The following is an 11380-nucleotide window of genomic DNA, read 5'->3' on the forward strand; positions in this document are numbered from 1 at the left end:
TCTGTGACCCAGATCCAAGCATGGGCAAAGTAAGAGAATTCTGCACCAGCAGAGAGATCCCTTCAATCTCCCTCTGATCAGCTATTCATTTTCCTTTCAGTCTGTGGGCCAGAAGCTCCAGAAGCAGCCACAGCCCTGGGGCCAAGTTCGGGGACTGGGGCTGGGACATCCCTTCTCTCTCTCACCACAGTAACAGACCTTTCCCACTGACCTTGTAAGTTGTCTTTGGTGTTTGTGGGTTGAGAAGTCTGGAATCCACCACAACTGCTTGTGATTCAGTCCCCTGAGGCCTGCTTCAGGTTCCCTGAGGCCTATTTTGCCTGCATGCCCATGCAGAACTGCGCTCCTCTCCCCACCCAGCGTGATATACCTTTCAGATCAACCATCCAGGTTGTCTTGGGCTGGAAATTTGTTTCACTCTGTCTTTTTATGGGTTCTGCTGCTTTAGAATTTGTTTAGAGTCATTTTTTACAGGTATTTGGAGGAGTTTGGGGGAGAGCTCAAGCAGGTCACTGCTTTTACTCCACCATCTTGGCTCTGCCCCCTACAATTAATTTTTAAATTGTTTTCACAGGCCTTTATTGAATATTATTTTTATCACATTATAATTTGAAAATGGTGCATTTAATGTTTCTGCTTTTTCTGCATTTGGTTGTCAGGTTTTTATGACCTAATACATGGTCAATATTTGTGTAAATGTCATGTATAGCTGAGAAAGAGGTATATATATTTCTATTATGATTCAGTTTTCTCCAGAGATCTCTCATATCTACTTTTTCTAAAATAATATTGATTTTCTCAACTTCTTTCTTGTTTATTTTTTGGTTAGATGTCTCTAACTCTAAGGGCAGAAAATTGAGGTTGCTTACTAGTATGGTTTTATTTATTTTCTCCTCTCATTCATTTAACATTTCCTTTAAGAATTTGGGTGCTATACCATTTAGTGCACATATGTTTAGTATTGATATTCCTTCATTGTCTATGGTACCTTTTATCAAGATGTAGTTTGTTTGCTTATCTCTTTAATTAGATCTATTTTTTTTCACTTTGTCTTAGATCATAATTGCTAGCCCTGCTTGTTCTGCTTCAGCTGAACCATAATAGATTCTGCTCCACCCCTTACCTTTAGCCTGTGTGTTGCTCTCTGCTCCAAGTGTGTTTCTTGTAAACAACACATTGTTGGGTTATGGTTTTTAATCTACTCCACTATCCACTTCCATTTTATGGAGAATTCATCCCATTCTCATTCACTGTTATGATCACCAACTTTGTATTTCTTCACATCTTGTTCTCTCACTCTCACTCTCTCTCTCTCTTTCTCTCCTTTCACCCTGTTACCCCTCAAAAATATTTTGCTTCTGCTCACTACCTCATCCAATCTGCCCTCCCTTCTATCACCCCCCTTTTCTATTCCTCTCCCCTCCTACTTCCCTATAGGGTAAGATAGATTTCCATACCAAATGAGGGTGTATATTATTCCTTCTTTCAATCAATTCCAGTGAGATTAAGGTTTGAGCACTGTCTGCTTAAACCCTCTCTTCCCTTCCAATTGTGAAATCTTTATGCCTCTTTTGTCTGAGATAATTTACCCATTCTACCTCTCCTTTCCCACTTTTGCCAGTATATTCATCTTTCTCACGCCTTCATTTTATTTTTAGGTATCAGCCTATCATAATCTGCTCACATCTGTGCTCTCTGTTTACATGTACTGCTTCTAACTGCCCTAATTATGATAAAGTTCTTAACAGTTTCAATATATCATCTTCGTATATAGAAATATAGACAGTTTAACCATGTTGAACCCCTTTTGATGTCCCTTTCCTGTTTACCTTTTTATACTTCTCTTGAGTCTTGTATTTGAAAGCCAAATTTTCAATTCATCTCTGAACTTTTCATCAAGAATGCTTGAAAGTCCTCTATCTCATCAAATGCCCATTTTTTTCCCCTGAAGGATTATACTCAGTTTTGCTGGGTAGGTGATTCTTGGTTTTAATCCTAGCTTCTTTGCCCTCTGGAATATCATATTCCAAGCCCTCCAATCCTTTAATGTAGAAGCTGTTAAATCTTGTATTATCCTGACTGTGGCTCCACCATACTTGAATCTTTTCTTTCTGGCTGCTTGCAATATTTTCCCCTTGACCTGGGAATTCTGGAATTTGACTATAACATTCCTGGCAGTTTTCATTTTGGGATCTCTTTCAGGAGGTGATTGGTGGATTCCTTCCATTTCTATTTTGCCCTCTGGCTCTAGAATACCTAGAATTCTAGGCCAGTTTTCCTTGATAATTTCTTGAAAGATGATGTCTAGGCTCTTTATTTGATCATGAGTTTCAGGTAGTCCATTTTTTTTAAATTATTTCTCCTGGATCTATTTTCCAGATCAGTTGTTTTTACAAAGAGATATTTCACATTGTCTTCTATATATTTTTCAATTCATTTGGTTTGGTTTTGTTGTTTCTTGATTCCTCATACAGATATTAGCTTCCATTTGTTTCATTCGAATTTTTAAGAAATTGTTTTCTTCAGCAAGCTTTTGGAACTCCTTTTCCATTTGGCCAATTCTGCTTTTCAAGACATTCTTCTCTTCCTTGGCTTTTTGGACCTCTTTTACTATTTGGCATAGTCTGTTTTTTAAGATGTTATTTTCTTCAGTAGTTTTTGTGTCTCCTTTAACAAACTCACATTTTTCTTTGGGGCTTTGCATTTAGCCCCTTTGACATTGTTGTCTTTTTCCTAGTTTGTGTTTTGATATTTGATATTCCCTGTTCCTGTAGTTACTTTCTGCAGTCAGATTCCTTTTTGTTGTTGTTGTTGTTGTTGTGTGCTCATTTTCCCAGCGCATTTATTGACTTTTAACTTTATGTTAAAGTTAGGTTCTGCTCCTGGCCTGCAAGGAGCACTGTCTGAAACTTCAGGTTTGTTTGTTTTTTTTCTTTTTCTGTTGTTTTCAGAGCTCATTGAGGGTGGGGGTGAAAAGTCACTGATCTCCTGCCCTGTACTTTAGTCTGTGAGTGACCACAAGAATTGTTTTCTTCCCTGGAACTGTGACCAGGGTCCCCCACTTTTCTGCAGCTAGGAACACTAGTGTACTAGTTCTCCTCCTTGTCCTGGGACTTTAAAGTGGATCTCCATATCAGCAATGCAACAGAATCCTGTACCTAGTACCAGATAAGGTTCCTCTATCATCTTCTTCTGACCAGTTGCTGACCCCTTTACAGTATGTGGAATGAGAGCTCTGTAACTCACTGTCACAGATTCAGCTATCCCCAAAACCTACTCCTGACTTGTGCCAGAGGCCTCACTGCTGGCTTGCCAGACAAGGTGCTGGACCAGTATCTCCTCTTTCCCCAGTAAGACAGATCTTTCCTGATGACCTTCTAAGTTGTCTAGGGCTGGAATGCTGTTCCATGTTGATATTTCGTTTGTTTTGATGCTCCCAGATTCATTCTGAGGCATTATTTTGTCATTGTTTGGAGAGGAATTGGGAAGCGGTTGGGTGAGTCACTGCCTTTATTTTCCCATCTTGGCTCTGCCTTCATATTTGTATTTAATAGATTTCTTCTGATGTTTGAGTAGAAAATGGTTAAGGGATTACATGTTTGTATACAGAGGAATAGAGAATGGCAAGGGATATGGAATTATACATTATAGTTTTTTTAAATCATTTTTGTTTATGGCATGTGATTCATAGTTCTCATTAGCCTTGGCAAATGTGCTTTTCCTGGATCCTCCTCTTTAATATTTGTACTCTGTGGTTGCCTTGTCAAGACTAAATTATTTCATCATTTTATACCTCTATTCCTCAGTAGACACTCTTCTTAGTTTACTGATATTAGCTTAGCTAAGCTAAGCTAAGCTGATAGACATACCCAAGGGACAATAGAAAATAGATGTTTTACTTTAGGTCTCATTTAGGGAATTGATCACTTCCTCATTGCAAGTTGAAAAAAGTTTCCTCTGGTTGTGTCCTCCCTTCTTTTCTCTATCCCTAAAACATGGGGTTGGCTGCTGAAAACTATATTCTGCAATGACAATTTTATTTATATGTAGCATTTTCAACACAGCTTTATTCTTGTAATAAGCAGTAAAATAGTCATCATTTCATCATATTTCTAAATCTAACCAAGGTGCTGAGATGCAATCTAGAAGAAAGCAGAAAGAATAGTACACATTGACCGGGGTAGAACTAGTGAAAGTAAGGCCTAGCTTTGATCCCTCCAAAAATGTTTTCTTCAATGCTCCAAAGGTCATCAATTTCATTGGTGAAAAGTGCTCCTTTCATTGATGCAGATATTGACCCTTCCTTGGCTACTCAAATAGTTCTATAAATTGTTATTTCAAGAAAAATTTACCTGTTTGCTGACTTTCTGCTCATCAACTTTCTTGATTTAGTTAGGTGATTATGTACTTAGGAAACACTTTAAAAACATTATTTGAGCATATAAAGCACATAGGAAATAAACTCAAACTAATGGGAGGTTGATGCAGATAGGAATAATGATGAACCAGATGATGAAAAAAGCATTGAGAGCTGAAGGATGGGGCAGAAGGGAGGAAATAAACATTTATTAGGCATGCCCTATGTGTCAGGCACTATGCTAAGCCCTTTATAAATATTATCTCATTATTTCATGGGAGAGAAATCATGAATGGAGATACAAAGTTAGAATCAGAAAACCAATTTAAAGGTTCCTATTGGCACATCTCCATCTCTACAAGACACCCAGCTAAAATAAAATCACATGACTCCCTATTCCCCCCCTCCCCAGTCTGGAGCTGAATAGAAGAGAGAGCTATTATATACACATATCTACTCCACATCTTTAGAAAAAAAGTTAATGTTAGCTGATGTTATTTCCAAGTAAGGCTAAACTGAGAGATGTCTAACAAGGGTGAGATGATCAAGAGTTTAAAAAGCATCCAGTCCAGGAACAACTTACATTTATTCTGACCTCTGATAACCTGAATAGTGCAATCTCTGCTTCTGTAGGCTTGAAGAATCCTAAATGGGGTATTATAATTGCTTGCTAAAACAACTAGTCAAAAGTTTAATTTGTATGGGAAGGTAGAGAGAGAAGTATTTTTGCTGCTTTGTAATTAATCCTCTTGTATTTGTTTTGAATTTCATTTCTTCCAATCAATGTTGTAATTTGCTACATTAATACAAGTGCCTGGCATAAAAAAAAATTCTAGAAATAGCTAGGGGCCTCTCAGGTCATCCATTACTTCCACTAAAGCTGCCCCAAATCTTTCTCTGATATGTCTCTCTCTACTTTTAACTTGAAGATCTTTAGATAAGAAAGGTGGGAAACAAGCATTTATTAAGAAGTTACTATAAGCCCCAGAACTATGCTAAATAATTTACAATATTATCTCATTTGATCCTCACATCAACCTTTGGATCTAGGTGTTATTATTATTCATTATTTGACAGTTGAGGAAATTGAGGCAAACAAATTTAAATGGCTTTCCTAGAATCATATGGCTAGTTTCTGAGACTGGATTTGAACTCAGGTCTATCTTGACTGCAGAACTAGTGCTCTATCCACTGAGCAACCTAGCTCTCTGTTAGGTAAGAAAATTTTAAAGTCTCCTTTAAGGATGAATTCCTGAAATGAATAGACTAAGCTTCAGTTTGGAAAAGGAGATGGGGAGGGGAAGAGAAGAGAAGAAAGAAGAGAGGGAGATGAAGCAATCTTAAAAAAGATGTTCTGTGGCTCTTATTGATGGAGTTACATTTTTTTATATAATTATGGGACAGAACAACAAGTGTGTAAAGTGTGTATTCGTGTTTCATTATGTGCTTCATAATTCTGAATACTTCAAACAAGTTTCTTCTCACTTTTTCTATTTCCACATAAATTATTCTAATTGTTGGGAACTCTTGTGGTACACAAGTCCTAACTTGACACCACATTTTCTGTGGCGCTTCTTATGAACTTTCTATCATCATAATAAACACCACTCCTCAAGAATAGAAGAGGGAGAGCTCTGCAGAAAACCTAGGGCTAAAATGTAATTATATATTGACTATTATGTAATGTAATGACTTTTAAGGATGTCTCCATTAGTTCTAAATAAGTTTCATCTAGAATTATCAGAGAACCAGTTGGGAGTATACTTGTGACATTCTATTTGCAATTAGCATGGAATCAAGTGGGAACTAAGCCTGAAAGTTAATGCATCATAGTGAAAAGAGTGTTAACTTCAAGGCAAGAAGGACCTGGGTTCAAATCCTGACTCTGACACACACTGATTGTGTGGTTATGAACAAGTTCTTTAACTTCTTGGTGCTTTCCAGGCAACTTGCTGAGACCATACATTTCAGAGAAGTTGCTGACCTACATTGATAGAGAGTTTCCTTCTTGAAGAGCTCCCTATACCAATGAAATCACAGGTTTAGTTCTTATTCCTGTAAAGTTGAACCAACCAAGTTGTGTGCCAGCTCCAGGGTATCAACTGTCTAGTTCCCTGGCTTACTTTTCCATTATATTGTACATGACTATTTTCTTGGATTTATCTTCCAGAGTTGGGAAAATATAAGCAGATATAGTAAGAAATATTTTCCTCTTCCCAAGGGACCACATTTATAAATTACCTACCCCCCCAGTATTCAATGTTAGCTTTGAAAAGGTCCCTCTCCATTACCCTCAGACTCTAACAAAGAGAAATGTTTGAATAATTGAGATATTGCGTGAAATTTAGCATTTTAGTCCAGATCTTCCAAAGCTAATTGGACTGGTTGGGATATCTGCAAAAATGTAATATAAATGCAAATGAGATATAAACCTTTGTGTTTTCCTTTCAGCATGAAAGAAAAGTTTGATGGGAATTAGCAATAATGGTTATTGTTCACTATATAATAAAGTGGGAAGAGTAAATCAAAGAAGTGTGAACGGCAGATGCAGATTAGAACCTGAAACAACATCAGCCTCTAGCATTTCATTGTAGGATTCGCTGAACACTATAGGTTTGTTTATGAAACTGCTGGATTTCTCTATTCTGGGGTGAGTCTCTCTCTCAATCTTCTGAGCATACCTAATACCTCCAAAGACTCACATTAACAGATAAAACATGAATAATTGTTGTAGACACTAGAGTTCCATAATCAAGGAGGCATATTAAGTGAGTAGCACAAGACAAAGAAAACTTGCATGGAAATGATCAATGATATTGCTGAATTCCAAGACATAATTGTCCCCAGAATAATTTTATTTTTCTGTTTTAAATCATGACACACTAAAATCATACCAATTCTCATAGGCCCTGACCCATACAAGACACTGGCTTTCATCTATATTTTGAGAGTATTAATCTCCTACAAAATGGTTTTTTTTTCATGATTTCCAGTGCAAAGTTAGGTATATTATACCACAATTGGAACTCAAGGGGGAATACATCAATCTGCAAAACAAAAAGAAAACACCATTTTTGAAAACTTGTTAGTCTAGGAAAGAAATGTATCACATGGAAAGTCCATCTTATATTAAACATACTTTTTTCCCCTATAACCTAACACCAGATTCTTTCATTTTAATCCCCAATAATCACAAATTATAGACCGGAAGATGTTTATAGTTTGAATCTAAAAGTCTTCATTGGGCAGAGATGACAATGTTACCATTTACACATAATTTTTCCAAATGAAATATGGATACAGTTGCCTTTTAAAGAGGCCTTCCAGAGGCAAGAAGGTGTGTGTATGTGTGTGTGTGCATATGGACACAGATAAAAAGATATATATGCTTATCCAAAAATGTACGCACATATATGTGAATATATGTACATATATAGATGTCGGTCTATAAAGATAGATAAATATCTACATACACACACCTATACATAGATATAAATATTTATCCATATTTCTATATTGTCCTAACTTGATTAATAAGAAATGTCTTGAAATCATGGGGGTCATTGATAAAATGAGCAAAAATCATTTAAGGAAGACTATGTAAACATATAGGGGTATAGCTTTGAAAAATAAATATTATAACTTTTAAGGCAAGGTCCAGAAACAGCATGCTATAGTGGATTGGGAGCCATGTGGATTCAAGTTTTGCCTTTGACACTTACTGGATATGTGAACCGTGTCAATTCATTGAACTTCTCAGTGCTTAGTAAGACTTTAAGTTATAGAGTAGATATCAATCTGATTGTTAAAGGGTATTTTCTCATTAGGAACTCCCTATACTAATGAAATCAAAGGCCTCATCTATTGCAAGTTTATCATAATCAAGTTCCGGGTGTGAATATTCAAAATGAATGTTAATATTTTCCATGTGTGATTTTTGTGTAGCAAAGAATGGATACTGTACGAAAAGCATGCTCACATGCGTACCCAATATAACAATATTAATCTTTCCAGTTGGAATTGTTTTTTTTTTCTTTTATCCACAAATATATACTTACTTTACTCATTTATACAAAAAAAAAAAAAAACATGATCAATCAGCATTTATTAAGCACTTAAAATGTGCCAAGCACATTGCTAAGTGATCGAAAAATATTTTGGAAGTGATGACTATATTCAAGTTATTTTCAAGGAAAGGTGAAACTAATATAATTGAGGAGGAAGAAGAGGCATGTCAAAGAAAGTGATATTGGTGGTGACTAGGCCCTGATGAAACAGCTGATTCACTTGCTGACTCCACAATTTGTCCCCGGCTTCAGAAAAGCGAATCCCTAGCAGTCTTGTGCCTTTAAGAGAAGATGAATGAAGCCACTCAGCTGGGAGAACATGACAGAGGCCAAGGCCTAAAAGAAAGATCTGCCCAAAGGGTGAATGTGACCAAACACAAGCCATTTCATCCTCCTCAGAAGCCCTAGACATCATGCCAATCATTGTGAAGAACCTGCCAATGACAAATCTTGAAAATCAAAATTTACCCTTAAGGCACTGGAAGAGAAAATTGATAGCATAAAAGAAGTACACCTTTCCAGGAAAGGGCCAAAAATAATTTTTTATATTATGCAGGAAAAATCCTCAATGATGATACTTCTTTCAAAGAATATAGAATTGACAAGAATCAAAATACTCAGTGTTGTTTATGGTAACAAGATTCAAAACAGGACCATCACTCACTGTAGCTTAGCAATCAAACACCGTTACAATCCATCTATAGTACCATTTGTGTGGTTCAGGCCTTGGCTTTTCCTTTACCTTGATACCCAACTCCACAGCTAGATCAGTTATTCCAGCACCATGTAAAGCAGCTTGTGAAACTATACCCATTAGTACTGTGAAGGAAAAAAAATCAACTGAAAAACCAGTACATTCACTTAATTGGCATCAGCCCAACACTTTTTGGCAGGCTTTATGGAGGTTAAAATCTCATATCAAACTAATATTATTATAAAGTTCACTTGTTTGTAAAAAAAAAAAGAATATTTTCACCTCTCAGCCAACAATCCACACTTACATTGCTTTGCTGATATGGATGGGGTTAGTAATAACTTACTTATCAGGATGCTACCTATGTGTCAATTTCAAATATCTGGAATAGCATGAAGAACCCGGCAATAAGAAAAAAAGACCTTCGTGCAGTCAAAATAGGCATCATATATTTCCTAATGGTCAATCCCTTTACTCATTGGAAAGCCCCAATGCCTTTCCTCAAGCTCCATTAGCATATTTGGAACAGAGTTTTTAACTATTTTGGCTATAAAGGAGCTCTTCATGGTATAGGAACACTAATAACAAAAAGTAGAAACAAAGGCTAACTTACGGATAGAAGAAACAAAACAAAAACAAAGAGGAATTGAGGTAAAGCATGAACATTTAGTGTAGAGATAAACCTAGATACTTCGGTAATGGACATAAATACTCCTGTATTCTGGGCTGGTATAATGATAATTCATGTTCGTAATGATTGTCCTTCATCACAAAGAAAGGGATAAGTATATTCTGTTTGAGTCAGAAAAATATGTGATTTAGTTTTAGAAAGACTTTCATCCACAATAATGATTTTTAAAAATGATACTTAAAGAGGTCAGCTTGAATTATCCAGAAAATTGTGTATACGGAACTAGATGAGTGGGGTGTTAACTATACAATTATTTTGAATTTGAAGTCCTGTATTGTATTTATTAATTGATTTTTCAGTCAATGGGTTTTGTTTGTTTTTTGTTTGTATTTTTGAGACAGAGTCTCCTGAACTCAATCAGGCTGGAAGTGTTGAGGATATTTACAATGCTGATCCCAGTGGTCATCTGCACAGAATTTTGATCTCCTCTGTTTCCACCCGGTATCCATTCAGCCCTCTTTAGGCAGCCTGATGGTCTCCCCTACTCCTGGGGTTCACCAATATTGGTGCAGACTTAGTGGGACAGCTCACTGCCATAGCTCAGGACTCTTAAGCTCAAGTGATGCGCCAGCCTCAATCTTCCTTAGAGCAAAGATTACAGGTTTTTACCACCCCCTCTCAGCAAAAATCCTTTTGATGAACTATTTATATGTAGCATTTGTATTTGAATACTTATTAAATTGAATATCAATAAATTTACTTCTCTCAAAAATAAAAAAAGAAAAAGGGAAGAAAACTGACACAATCCTTGTGGGGACTATGATATAGCAGAAGGGACATTGTATTTTGAATCAAAGGTCCTGAGTTCAAATTCCAGCTTACACTATGATGGCCAGTGTGATCTTGAGCAGGTTATTTTTCCTCTTTAGGCCTCAGTTTCCTCACACTTAAAATAAGGGGACTTGAAGTGAAATAGACTATTTTTTTAGTGCTTTTCAGATCTACATCATATTACTCTATATGTTACCTGATACTTCAATTTATGTTCTTTTCTACTCTTACTTTCCTTTCAAAAAAGAATTATGAGAATTTGGATTATGAAAAATATTTGTAGTTTCCTTATATTTTATAAAAAACACTTTAGAGCATGGGGACAATTGGTAGGAATTTGTATAGATGGCAAAATTAGTGATTCCAAAACTTCCTTTTACTCTAAATTTCCAAGAATTGTTATAGAAAATTTACAGTAATAATCAGAGTTCCTTCAACAAGACATCAATAATGCTGAAAAATGACTGATTTAAAAGATGCAATGTAAATTTAGTGCACAAAATAGAACCTTCTTGTGTCTCTGTTAACGTAGAGGTCTTCCTTGTTAAGTAGATCTCAATTTCTTATAAGAAATGAAAATTATGATTTTACAGAACCCTTAATGAGAAAGAGATTTAATTAACATAAGCAATTCCAAAATTCATTTAAGAGCTAATAGTGAAATGTTTTATGGACAGTTAAGGTAGTAAATTATTGATTGGCTAATCAAATTCTCAATTACTGACTACCTGATAAATTGTCATCTATTCAATAACAGATATTCTCAAAATACATTGTCAAGGCTAAGTGACTCCTACAGC

The 11380-nt window shown here is 36.0% G+C and overlaps 1 pseudogene; it reads left to right on the plus strand.

Annotated features, from left to right (window-relative positions):
- LOC114039655 overlaps positions 1-10327 on the plus strand; it is a 34933-nt pseudogene extending 24606 nt beyond the window's left edge.
- The last annotated feature ends 1053 nt before the right edge of the window (positions 10328-11380 follow it).

This window comes from Vombatus ursinus, unplaced genomic scaffold, assembly GCF_900497805.2.
Source record: "Vombatus ursinus unplaced genomic scaffold, bare-nosed wombat genome assembly UNPS02000749.1, whole genome shotgun sequence".
Classification (NCBI taxonomy): domain Eukaryota; kingdom Metazoa; phylum Chordata; class Mammalia; order Diprotodontia; family Vombatidae; genus Vombatus; species Vombatus ursinus.